Consider the following 11,648-nt stretch of genomic DNA (forward strand, 5'->3'; position numbering starts at 1 on the left):
TGTAACATCAAGAGATACTGAATCACCAACTTGGAGTCAGGCTTACTCTACGCGTGTGCCTCAATATCCTTATTAAAAAGAAAGCAATGAATTTAATAATCATCGAAGAAAGTAAGCCGGCGTCCTGCCCTTGGAACGGAAGTGATGGAGTTGAGCCGAGGTAAGCTGCCGGGAAGGGAAGCTGCGTGTGCACATTTGAACTCCCGTGGGTTTCGAAACAGCAAATCGCCCTCGCGGACACTGTTGCCAACTGCACCTACCCAGTGTTCCGGCGAGGCAGTGTTTCTAGCGGTTGAAAGTACACACTCGGAGTCAGCTAGATGTGGGTTCAAATCCCAGGCACGCCGCTTACTGGTTATGAAATCGTGAGCAACACACTCAGGCCTTCGGGGCCTCGGTTTTTCCTACTTTAAAACGGTGATATCTTCCAGGTCTGTCGTGAGGAACAAACCGATCGATGCCTGTTAAGTGCTGATCACAGAGCCCGGCACGCTGTAAACCAGTAAAACGCTTTTCAAAAGTGATTATTTTCGGAGTAGGAGCTGAGACAGAACACCCTCTGGACAACACGAAGCTATTCCCGGAGACCTGAACGTATTTAGTGAGATGATACTATGTCCTAAGCCCGCTCCATGCACTGCGCAGTAAACGAAGGACCCGGGCATCGTGACGTCAACCATGGTCCCTGTTCGCAGGGTGCCACGCGCTTGGGAATCGAAGGTGTAAGGAGTCGCCCCTTTTCCGGACTGAGAGCAAACACTCGGCAGGGGGTCATCCAAACCTCTCGATGAGCCCGCAACGTCACATTTGTTATTGCTGTCGAAACCCTCCAGCCCCCACACGTGTCGTGGCGGGCAGGGTCTGACGCGGAGGGTCTCCTCCCTCCCTGGCCTCGTCCACTCTCTGGACAGATGCTCAGCTGCCCGGTGCAGTAGAGCAGCGGTGAGTGTGAGGAGAAGCAGAGCCCGAACGGTCCACTCGCCAAACATTGGCCTCGGCGGGGGATGGGGAGCGGGAGACTGTGAGGACCAGCAGGCACGTGGCCTGCGGACTTCCGGAGGCTCCTGTGTCTGCTTGGGACCTACAGAAGTCTGGGAGCTTGGAGCAAATTGCAGATTTTCTATCTATCTATCTATCTATTTATTTATTTCCAGTTGCTGAGTAAATTATTAAGAGGAACCGAAAAAAAGAATTATGGGTGAGACTCGATTGTGGTGGGAGGGGCGTGAGGTGGCCGCGACTCGGGTGTCTAGGAGGAAGAGAGGCAAGAGAGGACAGAGGCAGAGCCAGAGGGGGACCCCTCCCAGGAGCCCCGATCTGGTCCCTTTAAGACATAAGGCCAACGCGGTTGAAATGGGCATCAGAGAGCACGGGGCAGGGATCCACTATCTCCCTTTCTTTGGCAGTGAAAGCCCCTTTTCCAGATGGAGGATTCACTGAAACGGGTTCATGTCGAGTTGCCAACGCCCATGTTCTGCGCTCATGGACCACCAGGCACGAGGCCTGCCAGGCTGGCTGGGGCTCCAAAGGAACATTTGGGGGTCTCTGAAGGCAGGGACCCTCGGAGAGCGCCAGACCCCCTTCCTCTGGGCCAGGTCAGTCAGGCGGGAACACGGTCCTTTGCGTGAGCGAGGCTGTAGCGTCCGTCCCCAGGATGAGCACCAACGGGAGCACGCTGGTGATTTAACCCAGCGGCGGAAATTAATGCCCATCGTTTACTCCCAGCTTCCTGAGCTTCCTTAGCTCTCAAAACAGCCGCTAAAGCCTTCGGGAGGGTTCTGCACCCCTCGACTCAGGGCTTACCCCTCCCCGTTGGCGGGTCTGCCCTCCGAGCCCCTCGCCCACGGGGAAGAACAAACGTCAAAGGCCCATTTTCCCTCAACGCCACCTCCGGGGACCTGTTCTCTGCAGCTGCTACCGGTTTCATCGAGACTAAAAGCAGGAGAACACCCCTCTCCTGTTGTGCCCCCTCTAGATTTAGGGGTGTCAGCTCTCCCTCCACAGCAGTAGAGCTGGGCAGAGGGAGTGGAAGCCACGGAGGGAGAGAGGCCTGCAGAGGTGCCCTCCTGGCAGGTCAGCCTGAGGTCACGCACGGGAAGTCTCTAGAGAGCCCAGCGCTCGGAGCAGAGAGAAGGGGAGGCGGACCCTGCCCGCCACCTGCGCCCCATTCAAAGCCAAACGCTGCCAGGAATGGGCACAGGCAGGACGAGAAAGGGGGTCACCTGAGCACGCTGCAGGATCCTGGGCCACAGCACTTAGGAAGCAGGGGCCCGCCATCCGCAGAAGCAGAGACACCCCGGCGTCTGATGAATCATCCTCTCCCCTTAGTGCCATCACGGGTCCTGGGGTGGGTGCACAGCGGCTCTTCCTGTATCCTTGGTCCCCTCTCTGGGGTGACCCATCCAGCACACCGCTGAGCCTCCCCCATTCACGACACGCTCCATGACACACAGTGGGTGCCACTGACAGGTGCTCGCAGAACCCCGGGCAGTTCCTCACGTGCAGGAGATGCTTGTCACGAGCTCTTTAAAACGAGTCCGGCGCCCCTCCGATAGGACGTGGTTTTAACACAGGCACGTGGCCTGCGTGTGTGCTGGTCGGTCACTCTCCACATGCTTCCAGGGAAAGCCCGAGCTGGACTGGGCACACAGTCAAGGACGTGACCTTGGACCTGACAGCGTTCGGGGTCTGGCTAAGGGGACTGTGGAGAAACACTGACCCCGACACAGCAGGCAGGGTGCAAGGGGCTCCAGAGCCTTTTAGCAGGAGCGCGCTCCGTTGGCATTCCCAGGTCTCTATCTCCGGGGACAACTATTAGCATAGGATTAGCATATTACAACCCAATTACTTTTCAATCACAAGCCATCCCAGCCAGATTGAGGTTACTCCCAATTTGCATGATTTCTGCAAAAGGGTAAGAAGCACGGCGGGAAGCCGCGGTGGACCATAAAGTGAGCACAGCCAAGCCTTGCTGCAGAGAGCAGCAGCAGTTTGCAAACAAACAAAGAGATAAGACACGCGACATCTAACAGAGAAGGAGAAGAGCGTGTGTGTCTCTCCGCCCGGGCGAGCCCTGTCTGCTGGAGAGAAGCGGGGACCGCGTGAGTTCTCACGCACCCTCCCAGCCTCGCCGATGAAATGTGGCTCCAAGGAATCGGCACGTGTACTGACAGCATTCAGTGGTGGAGGGACCAGTGGCTGGCACTGTCTCTCCTGTAGATCCCTGTGAAGTTCGCCCGGGAAGCCTGCCAAGGTCAAGTGGAGATGCCAGGGACTTCCGAGACTCTCCGCTCCCACCCTCCCAGGAAGCCATGTGGCTCCCAGGACAGAATGTTCTAAATAAAACTTTGAGACAGATGGCCACAGGTGGGCTAACACCTGGATGGTCAACGTAACAGAATAACTGAATGGCTTCCACCCCAGAACAGGTATATTGTATAATTACCACGAAATCCCACAACTTTATTATAAATCTACAACATGAAGAGAGCTACACGAGGTGCAGGCTAATTACACAAACCCTTCTTTGGATCAGCAGGAAAATTAGATCAAGGACATTTCTATCAGGGAATTAAAATCTAGGTATAAACATCAGGATTTCTTTGGAGAAGGCAAAATGGATGCTCCAGTGTTGGCCAGGTGCTCGATAGCCACGAGTTTTCACCCCCCGTCCACCTCGAAGCAGGATGATGCACGAAATTATATTCTCAGAGAAAACCGACTTCAAAACGTCTGTAGATCTGACTAAAGACTTTTTATGAAGAATTTATAGAGCACGACACGCACATTTCGCTTCGAAATTCCGTACTGGACTTCTCTCTCCTTTCTTTGCTCTTAGCATTCAGTATTGGTTCCTTAACTTGTTCTTTGATTTGTCCGCCTTTAGCTGGTTCGAAGTCTGGTTCAGCCCTGGGCTGAGCTCCTGGTGCTGTGAGTGGGCACAACCCAGAGGAGATCCAAAGTCACCAGCCAGGCTAGTGAGGACGAGGATGTGTGTGGAAGGCGTGCACAGCAGAGGCAGAGGCAGCCCCCGGTGTGGCTCTGCCGCAGGACACCAGGAGTGACAGGAGACGGGACCTTGCACGCTCTGCGAAGGAACTTCGCCTTGGTCTGTATGGAACCAAAAGCCGTCAGAGGATTTATTTATCGTTTTTATTTCCATCTGCTTTATTTTTTTTTTTTCCTGGCCTCCATTTACCGAAGAAACACACGATCAGCATCCTCCTGCCCCAAACCTGTCACGTGTTCGAAAACGAGGACATTTCACCGCTTGACCTTTCCCCGTTAGGTTGGAGGGTCTTGATTCCTTAGCCCTTCGCCATGGGACCGCTTTTCCATCGGGCAGTCTGTCTTATTATTAGTGTCACTCTCTCCGACTGTCTCCAGTCCGTCCCCATCTTTCGAAAAGTGCGATAATGGAGGTGACGTGTCATTTCGTAAGAGTCTAACGGGGAAGTACAACACAATGACTTTTTCTCCATTCCTCACGGGCCTTTTCCTTTTGGTAGGATCGGGGTGGGGCATTTCCCCCACAGTGACACGGGACGGTTGGCGCGGTCCCCGCCACATCCAGGCCTATTCCCCGTCTTTACCAGCTCGTCCGCGGCCACCGCCCACTGGCGGGCAGTTTGGTCACAGTGTACCATTTGCACTCACCCCGAATCATTGCTAACCGACATCTGTCACGTGTAATAGCCTTAGTGTAAACCCCGCTGTAAATCACGCATCCTGCATCCCTCCCCTTCTACTCCCCAAAATACCTGATTCTAAAAAATAAGGCGCCGGGCATCATCTGTCATGATTTGAACAACACGTGGATGAAAAGTCTTTGAAATGACTTCAAGATGGGCCCTGGGGGACCCTTATTTACATGTGAGTCACCAGGGCCAAGTCTAATTTCCGATTGTGATGTCATTGCCTCCGTTCAGGCTTCCGTCACTTTCCGTTTCTGAAGGAATGTCCGCCTCTTAGGTCTCTTCCGAAATGTTGCATCAGAGTTCCTCGGGGTTTCTGGAGTCATCTGGAACCTTCCGAGAATAGTGACCACCCGACCTCCTGACTCAGGAATCCCACAGTCCCCGCTAGGATGGACGCTAAATGGCTGTGTTTGAAAGACTTTCTTCTTTTCATCGACTGAGAAAAATAAATTTCCTTCCTTCCTGGTGTAAATTTAGTTGATCTCATGGACCCACGCATGTTGGGAAGCTGTGAGGGTGTTAATTAAATTAAGGGGTTCAGACTGTTTTGGGGGTGCTTACTCTGGGGAGGGGAACTGCTGAGTTTCTGAGAGACCGGTGAGCAAGCTCAGGGAGGCAGGGAGTGAGCTGTGATGTACGGACAAAAATATGGAGCTGTTTTGAATATGTAAGCAACCGTTAGGTTAAGAAAATTGGTTTACGTATGCATTGTAACTCCAAATTGAGACTTTCCTACCTTGAAATGTTCAGTTGCTAAGAAACTCAGAAAATGATGCTGGTTTTTTCTTTCTTTCTTTCTTTCTTAAATCTTAACTAGAAAAGGTGGAGGAGGAAATAGCATACGGGCTTTTTTTTTTTTTTTTCTCCCATTAAAAAAAAAAAAATGGCTTAGCAAGGAGGAAGAGGGTTATAGGGAAAACTAAAAGACTTGTTCGTCCTGAGGAAAATTTCGTTCACTAGCGAGCACATTCAAATAGCAGATCAAATTCTTAGCTTCTCCTCGTGTCAGTCTTGTGGCAGACAGGTACCCCAGGGAGGAGCAGCCCGCCATGTCCTGTTGGAGGAACTGGGGTGGAGAGAGCTGGGCGAGCATGTCTCAGGGCCCAGAACGGGAGAGAAGCAGAACCAGAAGCAACTCTGTGCCCATCGCGTCCCTGGTGACAGCTCCGCTCAGCACCCACCTGCCCCGCCTGCCCACACCTGCTCAGTTAATACAGGTGGCGTACCTGTCACGCAGCACTCGAAAACATTGGCAGCGGTGACCGAGAAAGGCAGGGTGCTGGGCAGGGTTCGCAGGTGAACGTGGCAGCTCAGCACGTGTGTCTCTGTCCATGAATGTCCCCCGGCTGAGGCCTGAGCACCGAACCCGTGCTTCAGACGAGGAAGCCCAGGGAGGTGGGGGCACAGGCCGGGGGGTAGTGTCTCCACCAGACGCCTCCAGGTGAGAGGGGAACCTAACAGGAAGTGGGGGGCGCGAAGTAGAGGGCTGAGGGGAGGACAGGGTCCGCTCGGCCCACTTGGCGCCTTTGTGTCCACTGGCTCCTGTGTCTATGATCGTTCACAGTTAGGGGGATTCGGGAGGTGGGGACGGCGTGGACACGGCCAGCAGCAGACTGGGAGGTATCCCCTGGCTGGGCTGGGTAATTACAGAGAACACACCTGGCAGATGTGTCTGTCATGCTGAGAGAAATGCACAGGACAGAGGGTGCCATCTGGCAGAGAGCCGGCTGTGTGCGTGGTGCAGGTCTCAGGGACGTGAGGCACCGCACTTTGGCCCCACTGACCTGCCCTGTATCTCATCAGCTGCAGGGAGGACACATGGCCTGGGGAGGCGGCCGGCGAGGAGGGGGGCACAGGACTCCACGAACGCTCCACTGAGCCTTTATGCTGTTTTGGGGGATTCCGGCTCCCTAATTCAGGCCCTGTGGCTGCCTCTGGTCACTCCTGGATCCTTCTATCTGGGAGGCCATGGGTGGGCCCAGCGGGTGAGACAACAAAAGTCACTAGTGTCACTTCGCTTCTGCTGAGAACGCAGGGCCCGCCCGCCCTTCCTTCTGAGAGGTTCGTTAAGGCGGCCCACTCAGCCAGGCCTAAACACGCTGGCCGAACCGCGAATGGTTCGTTTTGGGGCCCAGAGCAACTTCTGACGTCACGAGCACAGCATTGGAGAAAGCTGAGCCAGCATGCAAGGCACACAGCAGTCCCTCCTTATCCACAGGGGACATGTTCCAAGACCTCCAGCGGACGCTTGAAACCACAGGGAGCACCCCAAAACCGACACGTCCTGGTTTTTCTATATATACAGACATTTTCAGTTAAAGGAGCACTTGATGGCTTCTCTGTGGCATATCCAAACTGTCAGCATCACTACTCTTATGCTTGGGGGACATTATGAAGTAAAAATAAGGGTGACTTGAACACAAGCACTGCCATACCCGACAGTAGACTTGATAACTCAGACGGCTACCAAGTGACTACCGGGCGAGGACCGTCTGCAGCCGGGGAGATGCTGGTCCAAGGGACAAGTCACGACCCGGGCAGGATGGAGCCAAAAGCACAAGATTTCATCCCACGACTCAGAACGGCGAGCAATTTAAAATACGTGAATCGTTTATTTCTGGAATTTTCCATTGCATATTTCGGACCATTGCAGACAGCGAGTGACTGAGGCCGCGGAGAGCGAAACCTCAGGTTTGTACTGTGTTTGTCACCAATCAGAGCTTCACGCCGTGGCGGGACATTTCGCTGAGGCTGGGAAGCCACTGTGGCCAATTGCAAATCCGCTCTGCACATGGCGACCTTAACCTGCACGTGCTCTCAGCCGGGGTGGGGAGGCGCCTCACACCTGCCGGGCACCCCACCTCTCTCAGTGCCCACTGCCCACTGGGGGAGGGGACCCTCTGCCAGGAGGCTCTCCCCACTCTACTGCGCTTTTGTGATCCTACTTGGGGCTTCCCTACTCCGGAAGGCTGTGACAGAGAAGAAATGTGACTACTCTTCGAACAGGCAGGGCCGAGACGGCCTCTGCCCTGCATCTGGTCTCACTGCACGAGGTCCTGACGAAACACAGGTGAGGGCTGGCGAGCCCATTGTCGATGGCGGTGGGACTCATTCGCAAGCACCAAAAATGAGAAAATCCGCTGCGGAAAGCCTGGTTCTATTTTTAACACTTCAGAGCTGACACCTCCAAACACCTACTTCATCAGCTGCCGGCCAGAAGGGGAAACAAGTCGAGCTGCAGGCTGAGGGTGACACGGGCTCACGCTCAGTGGAAGGACACGGTGCTTCGGGAAGGCGGTTTGGGGACCAACCAAGCACAGAACGGAGAGAACGCTCAGCTCTCAGAGCCGCTCGGTCTTGGACGGAAGGAAGATCAGCCACAGCACAGCGAGTGTGTCAGAGCCCACAGCCCGGCCTGGGGTGTCGTGGGAAACTCCGAGGGACCCTTTGGTGGCACCTCCGCAGGCTGGGGTGCCCCAGCGTCCCCTCTGCCATCCACACGCTTCTCCACACCACTGAGCTCGGCTGTACAATGTGTTCTGCTTTACTTGACCTCCTTGCTGCATTCCTGGCTGGGGCGGTGGCACCTGTGGCCACGGGGGCCTCACAGAGAGGCTCCAGCGTGGCTGGCTCATGCCTCACACTGCCACCCGGCCACCTGGACCGCCGCACCAGGCACCCCGACCGAGGGTATCCCAGGGTCCCCCCTCTTCCCCACACCCCATTCTCAAGCCGGCTGCTGCACACTAGCCCTTTTCTGCTGCTTCCTTCCAGCCACGGGGCCATTTGTCCCTCCCAGGCAAGTGCTAACGAGACATCCTGTGCTCCAGCAGAACAGAGCACTCCTATATTTAGTCACATTGTGTAATATGTGACAATAATACTTTGTACTCAGGGTGCACACTCTATCAGAGAAACCCCACGCACTTCACCAACATTCCCAGCACGACGCTCCCGGTGGAAGGGGTGTGCCGAGCGTCATGACCTCAGGCTTCCGGCGGGAGAAAGCGAGGCCCAGGAGGTGGCCAAGGTCTCCTCATGAGTCAGGAGCCAGCAAAGGACCATGGCTGCTCTCTTGGTTTTCACCAGACCTGCTGCTTCCTGAGCTTTTAGAGCCTGTGGCTTCCTGAAGCTGGCACGGAAACATTCTCTGTGTCACACAGAGGTCCCTGAGCCTAGGTACCCCAGTGACTTGGCTTGAAAACCCACACACCCACGTCAACAGAAACGCAGAGATGCTGTCCACCCTGTGGCCAGGATTTGCATCACTCTGGAGGGAGAGAGAAGTTTCCAGTGAAATCCACACCTTGGCTGGCTCGGGGTGCTGGGGGGGACCCCAGAGAAAGTGCTGCAGAACTTTGTGCAGAGGGGTCCAGAGTCCGTCTATCTCTTTACTACAATAGGTGGCTGTTCAGGTGCTCCAGTACAGGGAGGCGGCTGGACACCGCGAGAGAGGCGGTGCTGGGGTACGAGGGGGCCTCCGGGTGAGCCAACCACATCTCAGTCGGCAGCTCCAGACGGCTTTGTATTCATACCAGAGTCACCAACAATCAACACTCGGTCGCAGAAAGCGATGCTAACCTGCATGAGCCTTGGGTAAGGAGTGTCCCACGCAGGGGTGGCATAGCTCTATGGCTAAAGACGCTTTGTGTTTCCCAAAGATGACCTCACGATATGCCGCTGGCCCTTGAACCACAAGGGTTTGACTGCAAGGGCCCACGTACACGCAGATATTTTCTCAGTTAACACAGCCGTCTGTTCATATCCTGGGCTTTGCATCCATGATTCAGCCAATCATGGGTGAACAGGATTTCTGCATTCCCGACCGGGGACCACAAATACTGTTTTCCACCCACAGTTGGTTGAACCTGTGAATGTGAAGAGCCCTAAGTTATATGTGGATTTTCAACAGCACCAGGATGGGCACCCCTAACCCCTGTGTTGTTCAAGGGTCAACTGTGTACCCCATTCACGACTGATAATTGACACTACTTCATGGAGAGGTGGGATCTACGTTCCCTCCTGTCCAACCTAGGCAGACACTTACAGCTTCTTCACCCAGTAGCATATGGCTGGAAGGGACGGGTGTCACTTCTAAGGTTAGGGCATAGAGGTTAGGGCAGTGCCACTTCTTTCTGGGAGCCTACTGAATGGGAGAAGGTATTTTCAAATAACATATTCAATACATGGTTAATATCCAAAATATGTAAGGAAATCATACATCATACGCAACATCAAAGAAACAAACGATCCAGTTACGTAATGGGCAGAGGACCTGAACAGACGTTTCTTCAAAAAAGGCGCACAGATGGCCAATAGACATATGAAAAATGCTCAACATCACTGATCATCAGAGAAATGCAAATGAAAACCACAATGAGATATCACCTCACACCTGTCAGAATGGTCATCATCAATAAATCAACAAACAGGTGTTGGTGAAGATGCAGAGAAAAGGGAACCCTCATGCACTGTTGGTGGGATTGTGAAGCGGTACAGTCATTACCGAAAACAGTGTGGAGATTCCTCAAAAAATTAAAAATAGAACTACCTGATAACCCAGCAGTCAGTCTCACTTCTGGGTATTTATCAGAAGAAATCTAAAACACTAATTCGAAAAGATATGTACACCCCTATGTTCATTGCAGCATTGTTTGCAGTAGCCAAGATACGGAGGCCACCTGGGTGCCCATCGGAGACAAGTGAATAAAGAAGAGGTGGGACATATAGACAATGGACTATGACTCATTCACAAAAAAGAATGAAATCTCGCCATTTCCTACAACGTGGATGGACCTAGAGGACATTATGCTGAGTGAAGTAAGTCAGACAGAGAAGGACGAACACCATACGATCTCATTTATATGTGGACAAACAAAGCGAAACCGGATCCGTAGAAACAGAGAACTAACCGATGGTTGTCATAGGGGTGGCGGGTGGGGGCTGGGCGAAAAGGTGGTGGGCAAGGAGAGGTACGAACTTCCGGTTACAAAATAAATAAGTCACAGCGATGCGATGCGGTGTAGGCACAGGGAACACAGTCAACCGCATTGTAATAACTGTCACGGTGACACATGGTAGTAACTGTGACAGATGCTTACTGGATTTCGTGTGGCGACTACATCGTAACGTATATAAATAGTGAATCCGTCTGCTGTACACCTGAAACGAATGTAATGTCGTATGCCAATTCTACTTTAATAAAAATAAATTAAATGACATTAACCATTAAAATGAAATAAAACTAAGAAAAAAGTGGCCCTGCAAGATCAAATAACTAGTTGACCTTGACGGCAAGCAGGGGCCAGCTCAGGTGCACACTGGAAAGCTTATGGCTTTCCAGTTCTCTGTTCTTCCAGCCTGTCACCTCACTCTCCTTGGGATGGCACTTCTGATGGGGTAGCAGACACGTGCTTTTGCCTCAGGCTAAGACAAGGCCAGCACGCCAGCGGGCGTCTCCCCTCCATCCACACTCTCTGCCTTTCTCTTCATCTCTCATTTGTGAAGAAAATTCATTTTCAGAGCTCCGTTTTCGCCGTCTGAATCGAATAGATGAGGAAATAAAGGGGTGAAATCCAGGCAAGCTCCCCTGAAGAGTCACTCCGATTTCTCTGCCACACCCCGGTTTTGGTAACGCTTAGCGCTTTTCGCTGTGGCCTAATTCTTAGTACGACTCCAGTTCCCGGGAAGGTAAACAATATTCCTAATTCTTGCAGGAGAAAAATCCAAGTTTAGAAATATCAAGTGCTGGTTCCTTCCCTACAGTTTCTTTCATCAACCTACTTGTGGTTTTAAAGCATTCGGGCGGTCGGATTTTAAAGCATCTGGCGATAAGAAAATGAATTTGATAACCAAATGGTGTTGTTTTATAGGGATTACAATAATGTGACCTCCTGTTTTCTAAAGGTGAGCCCGACCTAGTGGGACTTGAGGGGCCGACTACCTCTATTC

This window comes from Pteropus vampyrus, unplaced genomic scaffold (genome assembly GCF_000151845.1).
Source record: "Pteropus vampyrus isolate Shadow unplaced genomic scaffold, Pvam_2.0 Scaffold52, whole genome shotgun sequence".
Taxonomy (NCBI): Eukaryota; Metazoa; Chordata; class Mammalia; order Chiroptera; family Pteropodidae; genus Pteropus; species Pteropus vampyrus.